This window comes from Carcharhinus amblyrhynchos, chromosome 14 (genome assembly GCF_965287045.1).
Source record: "Carcharhinus amblyrhynchos chromosome 14, sCarAmb.v2.hapA, whole genome shotgun sequence".
Classification (NCBI taxonomy): domain Eukaryota; kingdom Metazoa; phylum Chordata; class Chondrichthyes; order Carcharhiniformes; family Carcharhinidae; genus Carcharhinus; species Carcharhinus amblyrhynchos.
The window spans coordinates 72743697-72755750 of record NC_137337.1 but is presented as its reverse complement, the minus strand read 5'-3'; the positions used below and the strand labels follow the sequence as shown (position 1 = coordinate 72755750).

The following is a 12054-nucleotide window of genomic DNA, read 5'->3' as shown; positions in this document are numbered from 1 at the left end:
ACATAGCACATATATCAGACCAGTCAACGTGAAACTGTTTTGCTTTTACCAGCAGTGAGCGAGTAATGTCTCGTTCCCTGAGAGCGGTGGGATCGCAGGGGTCCCAGTGTTGCACTGACTGCTTAAAACTCCAGACCCGAAAGGAGAGCCTCTTTGCTGACTGACGATAACCGATAGCAGCCCTCGTAACATTTCCCGACAGCTGCTCGAGGCAACATCAACTGATCACTCCCAGCCTACACCCAACCCCTCCCCCCCTCCCTTAGCGATATTAGTGTGAAAGTTATCTGTGGGTCATTCCAGCAACCACACACACACACATACACACAGACAGACAGACAGACACACACACATACACACAAGGACACCAGCCAGAGGATTGTACAGCCTCCTGGAACATTGGGAAGGAACGCTTTTCTTTGCAATTTCCAGCTGTTAAATGTATGTATTTGGAACAAATTGTGGTTGAAATAATTGTGTGCTGTTGCTAAATACTTACATGTTGTCATGGTAAACTGTAAATTAGTAAATTTTTGAACTCTACACTTACAAGTGCTATATTGAAGCCACTTTTATGTAGACAAGAAGACTGAGCTCCTACAATTTTGATTAGGGCAAATTGGAATATTGCATTTCTTCACTTTGTCAACAGTAATTTGCCTCATTTTTAGATTCTGCCTTAGCACAGACTGTTTTTGGACTAAGAGGATAGACGTGAATACTAGTCTAGCCCCTTTTCTATTGCGAGCTTTGTAACCAGATGAATGCCTGACAGTGGTGTAAGTTGGCTCAGACTTTTGTGTCCCTTTCGACCTCAAGGGAGCATTTTGCTACGGCCTGTGACCTCTACCGGGTGACCTGGTTTAGCTGGTAACCATTTTCTCCCCCTAAGCACCGGACAGGCCCACATGCTGTGCTTGGGGACAGTGTGTGCCCGAGAAGTGCCAGCACTTTCACCTCCAACTTTCTGCTTGTGTTTTGAGTAATTGGAGTGAGGTTACGGCGTTACAAGTCAGCATTAATTTTCTGGATTTTACCAAGCCGCGTAGCCTCTAAGCAAAATTTAATCTAACATCTAAAAGGTTAAAGGAAAGTGGCATGGAGGGCTCAACTGGTGATCTGCATGCAGATCATGCCAAAGTTATAACACGGTGGCACAGTGGTTAGCACTGTTGCCTCACAGCACTAGGGACACAGGTTCAATTCCTGACTTGGGTTACCATCTAGTGTGGAGTTTGCACATTTTCCCCGAGTCTGCGTGGGTTTCCTCCGGATGCTCTGGTTTCCTCCCACAGTCCATAGATGTGAGGGTTAGGTGCAATGGCCATGCTAAATTTCCCCTTATTGTTCCGGGATACAGAAGTTAGAGGGATTAGCGGGATAAATATGTGGGGTGATGGGGGTAGGGCCTGTGAGCTGATTCCTGTACGTTGAAGGATCGGTCTTGTTCTTAATAAATGCTTGTTCTTAATAAAGGCGGCATGATGGCACAGTAGTTAGCACTGCTGCCTCACAGTGCCAGGGAATTGGCTGCAATTCCAGCCTCGGGTCACTGTCTGAGTGGAGGTTGCACGTTCTCCCTGTGTCTGCGTGGGTTTCCTCCGGGTACTCCAGTTCCCTCCCGCATGCCAAAGATGTGCGGGTTAGGTGGATTGACCATGCTAAACTGCTCCTTAGTGTCAAGGAGATCAGCAGGGTAAATACGTGGGGTGTCAGGGATAGGGACTGGATGGGATTGTTGTTGGTGCAGACTCGATGGGCCAAATGGCCTCCTTCTGCACTGTGGGGATTCTGTGATTCTGTGAAAAGTGCTTTTTCCCTTTAGTTTCCACTTATACTCATTCCACGATAAGAGTGTAAATCTGTGTGCCGTATTGCGAGACATTTTGCTTTGAAAAAAAATCCTCGATGCATTTTGATTAATACAATCATAAGTGGGTTTGTCATCTAAAATGGCATTTTAATTTTAAACCCTAATCCTAATGCATCAATCCACCATCTGATTTTAAATTACTGACCATGACTTGTCAAACCTGCAGAAGCATTTGCTGGTCTCATCAGGGTACAGTGGCCCGTTTCCTCGTAAACTAAGAGGAAGTTACGTGCTGAAGTTTATAAAACTTGCCGATTAGTGTTCTTGCAATCAAATGAATCGGGTTTTGGAGTCAGCTTGAATTCTGCAAATGAGCAACATTTGTTGGAACTCCCAGTGGTGATTAACTTAACCAGGCGAAACTGTGGCAATTTTTATGTTCAACGTTAGGTTTCTAAAGCAGCACTGTCTCCAAAGCTCACAGGAACTCAGGCAAACAACATGGGGTTAAAAAATAAATATGCCAATGCAAGGGAAACAATCCACAGATTACAGATCTACGGCATAGCGGCCCAATGATTAACACTGCTGCCTCACAGCACCAAGGACTTGGGTTCGAACTCCAGCTTGGGTCACTGTCTGTGTGGAGTCTGCACGTTCTCCCCATGTCTGCATGTAAAACTACGGCACAGTGGTTAGCACAACTACCTCACAGTTCCAGGGATCTGGGTTTGATTCCCAGCTCAGGTGATTGTTCGTGCAGTCTGCACGTTCTCCCATGTCTGCATGGGTTTCCTCCCAGAGTTTGAAAGACGCACTGATTAGGTGCATTGGCCGTGCTAAATTCTCCCTCAGTGTACCCAAACAGGCGCCCGAGTGTGGCGACTAGGGGAATTTCACAGTAACTTCATTGCAGTATTAAGGTAGGCCTACTTGTGACACTAATAAATAAATTTTAAAATTTCCTTTGAGCTTATAGAACATAAGAACATAAGAAATCGGAGCAGGAGTAGGCCATCTAGCCCTTCGAGCCTGCCCTGCCATTCAATAAGATCATGGCTGATCTGTCGTGGCTCAGTTCCACTTTCCCGCCCTCTCCCCATAACCCTTAATCCCCTCTCTTATCAAAAACCCATCAACCCGCGTCTTAAAAATATTTAGCGAGGCAGCCTCCACCACTTCAACAGGCAGAGAATTCCAGAGATTCACCACCCTTTGAGTGAAGAAGTTCCTCCTCAACTCCGTTCTAAACCGCCCCCCTTTATCTTGAGGCTGTGCCCCCTAGTCCTACTGTCTTTTTTGAGCGGGAAGAGTCTCTCCACCTCTATCCTATCCATCCCATTCATCATCTTATACGTCTCAATGAGATCTCCCCTCATTCTTCTAAACTCTAACGAGTACAAGCCTAGTTTATTCAGCCTCTCCTCATAGCTCAACCCCCTCAACTCCGGTATCAGCCTAGTAAACCTCCTCTGCACTCCCTCCAAGGCCAAAATATCTTTGCGCAGGTGCGGCGCCCAAAACTGCACACAGTACTCCAGCTGCGGCCTCACCAATGCCCTATACAGCTGCAGCAAGACCTCCCTACTTCTTTATTCAATCCCCCTCGCTATGAAGGCCAGCATCCCATTCGCCTTCCTGACCACCTGCTGCACCTGCAAGCTGGGTTTTTGCGACTCATGCACAAGAACCCCGAGGTCCCTCTGCACCGTCGCCTGCTGCAGTTTTTCGCCACGTAAGTAATAGTCCTTCCTACCATTCTTCCTACCAAAGTGGACCACCTCACACTTGCCAACATTAAATTCCATTTGCCATTTCCTGGCCCATTCGTCCAGCCTATCTAGATCCTTCTGCAGACTCTCCACACCCTCCGCACAATTTGCCTTTCCCCCAATCTTGGTGTCATCAGCAAATTTCGACACCCTACACTCGGTTCCCTCCTCCAGATCATCTATATAAATGGTAAAAAGCTGAGGCCCCAGCACCGACCCCTGGGGCACTCCACTAGTCACCATCCGCCAATCCGAATAGCACCCATTGACCCCCACTCTCTGTCTCCTATTTGACAACCAATCCTCTATCCATGCTAACACCCTACCCCCAACTCCATGTCCCTCGACCTTCTGCAATAACCTCTTGTGAGGTACTTTGTCGAATGCCTCCTGAAAATCTAGAAAGACCACATCCACCGGCTCTCCTCTATCCACCGCCCTAGACACATCCTCATAGAACTCCAGTAAATTTGTCAGACACGACTTCCCTTTAATGAAACCGTGCTGCGTCTGCTCTATCAAGCAATTCCCTTCAAGATGCCTCGCAATTTCCTCCTTAATGACAGATTCTAACATTTTACCTACCACAGACGTTAAACTAACCGGCCTATAATTCCCCGCCTTTTGCCTGGCACCCTTCTTAAACAACGGCGTAACATTAGCCGTTTTCCAATCATCCGGCACTTCCCCGGAATCCAGCGACGTCTGGAAAATAACCACCAAGGCATCCACTATCACCTCTGCCATTTCTTTCAGAACCCTCGGATGCATTCCATCCAGTCCTGGGGACTTGTCCACAATCAGCCCCTCCAGTCTGTCGAGCACCGCCTCTCTAGTAACAGTAATGTCATTAAGACCCTCCAGTCCTACCACCTTTCCATCGCTAACACCCGGCAAATTATTCACGTTATAGAAACATTGATTTTTGCTTCAGCGTATTGTTCATTTAATTATTCAGTTTGTTTGCTTTAAAACATTTTGCGCTGTTAAATTTTTACCAAAATGGTTTTGTAATGTGTTTTGTTAGTCGTTTAGCAGACAGGACTTCAACACGGAATCAAATACTTAATAATCTATCTAACTGATGGTGCAGGTTTATTCAAAGTGGTTTTCTGTGAATTTCACTGGGTGTGTTTAGCATTGAAATAGCTATGAAATCTTGGTGTTTAGTTAGATATAAGTGGCTGTGGGGGCTATGGAATACATTAACCGAGTTGTGGTTAGAATCAAAACCACAGTGAAATACAGTGGATGCTGGAAATCTGAAATAAAAGCAGAAAATGCTGGAAAAACTCAGCTGGTCTGGCAACACCTGTGGAGAGAGAAAAAACAGAGTTAGAATTAATGAAATTTATTTATCAGTGTCACAAGTAGGCTTACGTTAACACTGCAGTGAAGTTATAGTGAAAATCCCCGAGTCGCCATACTCCAGCTCCTGTTCGGATACACTGAGGGAGAATTCAGCATGGCCAGTTCACCTAACCAGCACGTCTTTCGGACTGTGAGAGGAAACCGGAACACCGAGAGGAAACCCATGCAGATACGAGGAGAATGTGCAGACTCCACAAGGACAGTGACCCAAGCTGAGAATCAAACCCGGGTCCCTGGCACTGTGAGGCAGCAGTGCTAACCACTGTGCCACCGTGCCCCCCACACGAGCTCATATTCATCCAATTATCATCTAGTGATCTGATGTTTAACAGAGCAAGAAGCTTGAATATCGGTTAGCAAGGAACTGACAAATGGTCCTTCCGCATAATTCAACGACCTGAACTTATTGATACATAGAAAACTCTGGAAAGTCTTAGCAAGTCTGACAGCATCTGTGGAGGGAGTATGGAGCCAACGTTTAGCTTCAGGATGGCCCTTCCTGTCAGAGCTGCTGAGTGTCTCCAGCATTTTCTGCTTTTGTTTCAGATTCCAGCATCCCTCAGTATTTCGCCTTGACCTGAACTTATTGGAGCGAATTTTCCCGCTCTGCCTGCCACGGGAATCAGAGCGGATGAGGGGCGGACCATGAAAGGGTCCATTGACCTCGGGTGGGATTTTCTGATTTCAAGGCGAGCGCGACTGGAAAATCTCACCCATTGTTCTCTTGGATCAGGAAGACTTCACTGTAATAATGTTGTAATTGTGATTAACAGGTGTCACAGTTGAATCTTTACAATTGAAATGCTAGATAGTGATCGGGAAGCATTAGCAAAGATAGAAATACAATCATAGAAGCCCTAGAGTGCAGAAGGAGGCCATTTGGCCCATCAAATCTGCACTGACCACAATCCCACCCGGGCCCTATCCCTGCAATGATACATATTTACCCTAGCTAACCCCTTGACACTAAGAAGCAATTTAGCATGCTCAATCCACCTAATCCACACATCTTTGGACCATGGGAGGAAACAGGAGAACCCGGAGGAAACCCACGCAGACATGGGAAGAATGTGCAGACTCCGCACAGACAGTGACCCAAGCCAGGAATTGAACACGGGTCCTTGGCTTAGTAAGGCCACAGTGCTAACCACTGTGCAACCGTGCCACCCCAAATGCAATGATGTAAGTTATGCTAAACCTATGCTGCGGTCTGAGCTTAGCACAAACTCACGATACCTAACTGCTATGTTAAAATAGTTGGTTCGATCTGTGCATCACCCTGTCCAAAAGTAAAGAGGGAGATGGTCACCTTTGGCCTTGTGATTTGGTGAGACAGTCATGGAAATTATCAAAAGACAGAAAGTGCTGGAAAAACTCAGCAAGTCTGGCAGCATCTGCGGAGCCAGAAATGGAGTTAACAGGCGGAATTGTCCCGAATCCCCGCTGGTGAATCGAAGGCAGGCTTGGTGGGACAATATGGTGGGAGGCCCAGGAATCAGTTTTGCGCCGGTCTGAATTTGCAGTGGGATCTTCCACTGGTGCCCACCATGGCGGGTCAGAAACTACCCCCTCCCCACCCCCAAGGCTAGCGTGATCCTCATTTCCATCCCATTATTGGGATTCAGATGAAGGCCTAACCTTTACTACACTCCCCCCTCCACGCCAGATTTTCCAAAATGCCAAAGGGAAAACACATCAGTGTAGAACACACTCGGAACAACATGGTATGCAGATGCTGGGCTCACTTGAACACAACCTGGGTCTGCCTCTAGAGTTCCCTGTACCCTGGAGCATCACAGCTGTGAGCAGTGGACCGGGGGGAAACATCTACAGGCGGATCTTCCAGATTAGCTATCCTGAAGATGGTCTTTCCTCCATGCTTAGACCGTTAGAGAAGATCCACCTTTGTTCTCAGGAGATCCATTCTTCCAGTTCCTAGAGATCTACCTTCACTTTCAAGAGATCCAAATTCTCTCTCCGATAATGGGGGGGAGTGGGGGAGGCAGCGGGGGCATCTGCAACCCTTTGTAGTTTCTTGCGGCCTTGGTGAGAGCAGGAACAGGGGAATTAGGACTAGGGTTCAGTTGATTGACCATGCTAAATTGACCTTAGTGTCAGGGGATTGGCAGGTTAAATATATGGAGTTATGGGAATAGGGCCTAGGTGGGATTGTGGTCAGTGCAGACTCAATGGGCCAAATGGCCTCCTTCTGCACTGTTGGATTCTATGATGGATGCAACTTTGTGGCTGCATACTGTTTTTTTTAAATTTTATTCCATCCTTGAAGCTACAAAGCCAATATTCAGAGTGAACTGGGGCAATCCCAAATCCATTCCTTGCTTTCTCCAAAAACCAAATTCAAATTGAATCCAATTCCTGGTCCCCACAAGAGGGACAAACATGATCCAAGTCTCCTTATTAATAAATCCTTTGGTGTTTCCAATGAAGTGTGTGAAAGGTGCATCATTACAATTGACCTTTCGTATCAGCATCAGACTATCTAAATTATGATTTTTTATTGCTAAATTGCTTACAAAATGTAAATCATTTACAAATTGTGTTTGTGTTTCCATTGAATCCTTACAGTGCAGAAGGAGGCCATTCGGCCCATTGAGCCACCACTAACTAGCCACCACTAGCCACCACCACTATAATAGAGCTTCATAACTAGACCCATCCCTCACCCCATCCCCATAACTGCACACATTTACCCCACTGATCCCCCGAACCTACACATCCCGGGACACTAAGGGGCAATTTAGCACCACCAATCCACTTATCCTGCACATTTTGGATGTTGGGAGGAAACCAGAGCACCTGAACGAAACCCACGCGGACATGGGGAGAATTTGCAAATTTCACACAATCACCCAAAGCTGGAATTGAATCCAGGTCCCTGGTACTGTGAGACAGCAATGCTAACCATTGATATGATGTTAAATTATAGATACTGTGGGTGACATGGTGGCATAGTGGTTAGCACACTTGCCCCACAGTGCCAGGGACCCAGGATCGATTCCTGGCTTGGATCACTTTCTGTGCAGAGGCTGCACGTTCTCCCTATGTCTACGTGGGTTTCCTCCGGGTGCTCCAGTTTCCTCCCACAGTCTGAAAGTTAGGTGGATTGGCCGTGCTAAATTGCCCCTTAGTGCCAGGGGATTAGGTAGGGTAAATGCATGGTGTTATGGGGATAGGTTGGTGCAGACGCGATGGGCCAAATGGCCTCCTTCTGCACTGCAGGGATTCTATATGATGGTAGCCCCTGAATATTGGGGATTAATTTTTTTCTGTGCTGCTGGGGACAGGGTTTGGGTTTTCTGGGAGAGGTTTATAGAGTTACTGCCGCCCCCACCACCACCCCCCTCCACTCCACTCCCGTCCCCACCGTTCCCGCATTCAAGTCTTGTGTCTGAGTGCCTCTCGTGTGACGCTCACTTGGATAAGGCTGGATGCCTAACATATGTTGCTGTCCTGAGCTAAAGGAAGCCTCGGGCAGGTTCAGCTCCAGCTGGTGACATTCCTCGCACCCTTGGATCCTTTTATCCTCTGGCTGGGGAAATAGCTGTCCTGATGGCTGCTGTAAAAATTCTCAAAGCGTGCAGAGACAGCTGCGTCTGTGTATGCTTCCCCCAATAATCTGAAAAGCCAGGATTTTGTCTATCCTTTCTCCAGCTGTTTCCAAGGCTTTGCTGTACGTTTTGACAGTTTCGGTCTGGATCAGATTTTGGGCTGTTCTTTATCATGTCCTTTTGAATTATCTTTTTTTAAAATTAATTCGTGGGACATGGGTGTCACTGGCTGGGCCAGCATTTATTGCCCATCCCTAGTTGCCCTTGGAGGGCAGTTGAGAGTCAACAACATTGCTGTAGCTCTGGAGTCACATGTAGGCCAGACCAGGTAAGGATGGCAGATTTCCTTCCCTAAAGGATGTTAATGAACCAGATGGTTTTTTTCCTGACAATCGACAATAGTTTCATCAATAGATTCTTAATTCTAGATATTTTTTATTGAATTCAAATGCCACCATCTGCCATGGCGGGATTCAAACCCAGGTCCCCCAGAAGATTAGCTAAGTTTCTGGATTAATAGTTTAGCGATAATACCACTAGGCCACAGAACCATAGAACCTCCAGTGCAGAAAGAGGCCCTTCGGCCCATCGAGTCTGCACCAAACACAATCCCACCCAGGCCCTACCCCCATATGTTATACCTACTAATCCCTCTAACCTACGCAACCCTGGACACTAAGGGGGCAATTTCTTAGCATGGCCAATCAACCTAACCTGCACATCTTTGGACTGTGGGAGGAAACCGGAGCACCCAGAGGAAACCCACGCAGACACGAGGAGAATGTGCAAACTCCACACAGACAGTGACCCGAGCCAGGAATCGAACCCAGGGCCCTGGAGCTGTGAAGCAGCAGTGCTAACCACTGTGCTACAGTGCCGCACTACTGTGCTACCCATCACCTCCCCACTAGTGAGATGATGGCCTAGTGGTATTATCGCTAGATCTTTTGATTTGATTTGATTTATTATTGTCATACATATTAACATACAGTGAAAAGTATTGTTTCTTGTGCGCTATACAAACAGAGCATACCGTTCATAGAAAAGGAAACAAGAGAGTGCAGAATGTAGTGTTACAGTCATAGCCTAAGGATCGCCAAATCTGTAAGAAATTGTATTAAAACATTGTTAGAGAGTTTAAAAGTGTTAAAATGAAGTTTTAGAGAGTAAAAGATAGAATTAGAAGGTATGCTGGGCACAGCTTGCCAGAAGTCGCCTCGCTCTGGTGCCACCTTGAATCCCTTCCTGGCACCCCTCAGCCTTTCTGTAAAATAATCATCAAATCTCATGTGTGAGATTGTAAGCCACTGACTTTGGGTTTGGCACAGAAGAGTCTCTGCTTTTGTCTTGTCCGCCCAACCCCATGCTTTAAAATGAGTCCTGAAAAGCCGGATTGTAAAATATTCCACACCCACTCACTCCGTCCCTCACCAATGAGAATTCACAGAGGTGGTTTCAAATCAATTGTGGCAGTGTTGGTGCTGTGGTGAAGTGGCTGAGGGCTGGTCAGCAGTGTTAAGGACCAGATCAGAAACCCCAAGGTATTTTTTGAAGTTACTCGAGACTCTAACTTTTGCATTTGATTTTGGCATTAGAGTGAGCAAAATTTGTTTCACTCCAGATACGATACAAGTGACCCACTAGGGAGCTTTTATCAAAACAGTTAGAATATAACAAAACAAATTAGCATGACTTGTACCAATTACAATACTCAAACATGACAAAGTATAATTCTTAACAGCTAGCTATCTCTTTTGTTCTAATTTAGCAGTGTCCCCACAGAGACGTAAATCCCTCCATTAGAGCCAATTAGCACAGAAAAATAAATACAGTTATGTAAGTACTAGATTTCCAGCCTTTTAAACACCCCTGGAGAGTGATCCAGGCAGAAACTTGTCTTCCAATTCCCATGCCACAACTTGCAGAGAAAGCTCCACCCCCAAAGATGTATGGGTTAGGTGGATTGGCCATGCTAAATTGCCCCTTAGTATCGGGGAGACTAGCAAAGGTAAATGCACGAGATTATGGGGATCGGGCATGCGTGAGATTGTGGTCGATGTAGACTTGATGGGCCAAATGGCCTCCTTCTGCAATGTATTCTATGATTTTATGATTCAGACAGCAGAATCTCAGAGATAATGACTTATTTCCCAGCAAATGGTGGAGGCAGGTTCAATCGAGGCATTCAAGAGAACATTAGATGATTATTTGAACAGAAACAATGTGCAGAGGTACGGGGGAAGGTTGCAATGCTCATTTGGCGAACTGATGCAGGCACGATGGGCTGAATGGCCTCCGTCGGCACCATAACAAATCTGTGAGGTGTTCAATGCTGAGTTTAATGGTATCGTTGCATAAGTTCATTTACATTTTTGCACCATGTCGTCCCAAGGTTCAAATTAAGATAAAATACTGTTGGACGTGTGCACAGAATGGTGACACAGTGGTTAGCACTGCTGCCTCACAGCACCAGGGACCCGGGTTCGATTCCTGACTTGGGTCACTGTCTGCGTGGAGTCTGCAGGTTCTCCCCGTGTCAGCGTGGGTTTCCTCCGGGTGCTCCAGTTTCCTCCCACAATCCAGGTTAGGTTGATTGGCCGTGCTAAATGGCCGTAGTGTCAGGGAGATTAGCAGGGTAAGTATATGGGGTTATGGGAATAAAACCTGGGTGGGATTGTTGTCATTACAGGCTCGATGTGCCGAATAGCCTCCTTCTGCAGTATGATTCCCTTCCCACTAAATGGGGGCAGTTAAAATGGCTCCAGACAATATATATACAGACAAAGCATACCCATTCATAGAGTACACAGGGGAAAAGGATTGGGTGCAGAATATATTGTTGCAGTTAAAGGTAGGGTGTAAGTATGGTGGCACAGTGGTTAGCACTGCTGTCTCATGGTGCCAGGGGTCTGTGTTTGATTCCTGGAGTTTGCATATTCTCCCTGTATCTGCATGGGTTTCCTCCAGTTTCCTCCCACAGTCCAAAGATGCTGGGGTTAGGTGGATTGGCCATGCTAAATTCACCCTTAGTGTCAGGGGGATTGGTAGGGTAAATGTGTGGGGTTGCGGGAATAGGGCTGGTTGGGATTGTGGCCAGTGCAGACTCAATGGGCTGAATGGCCTCTTTCTGCACGGTAGGGATTCTGTGATTCTACCTCACTAAACCTACATGACATGAAATGTAAAACACTTCACTGAATTTGTATTGAAGTCAAGAATTCTGCGACAAAGTTGCAGATCTTGGGATCACACTGAGATAGCAGTGTCTGAATGCACAATGTATTCATCAGAAACTCTTTAGTCTGTAGGTTTCACAGAAGTGTCGAACCATTGATAAGAAATAGCTTCAACAAAACATTTTTGCGAGTGCTTGCGATGTATTATACTTTGCAGATTTCAGTATAGGATGCACCGTTAATCTCGAGAGGGCGCACAAAACATCCACAGATATCTTTTCAAAACCAATGAATCATTTTTCTGTGAAATACCTCCATCGAATCGATGCTTGACTGTAAAAGCTAGCCTCGCT

General features: G+C 46.3%; 1 protein-coding gene across 2 annotated transcripts in view; it reads left to right on the top strand.

The window, feature by feature from the left end:
* Positions 1–306: 306 nt before the first annotated feature.
* LOC145352778 (spectrin beta chain, non-erythrocytic 1-like) overlaps positions 307–12054 on the top strand; it is a 225802-nt gene continuing 214054 nt past the window's right edge. For both annotated transcript variants that reach the window (XM_080203089.1, XM_080203087.1), the window contains exon 1: positions 307–441. The gene's annotated coding sequence lies outside the window, so the exon portion shown is untranslated. The remainder of the gene's footprint in view (positions 442–12054) is intronic.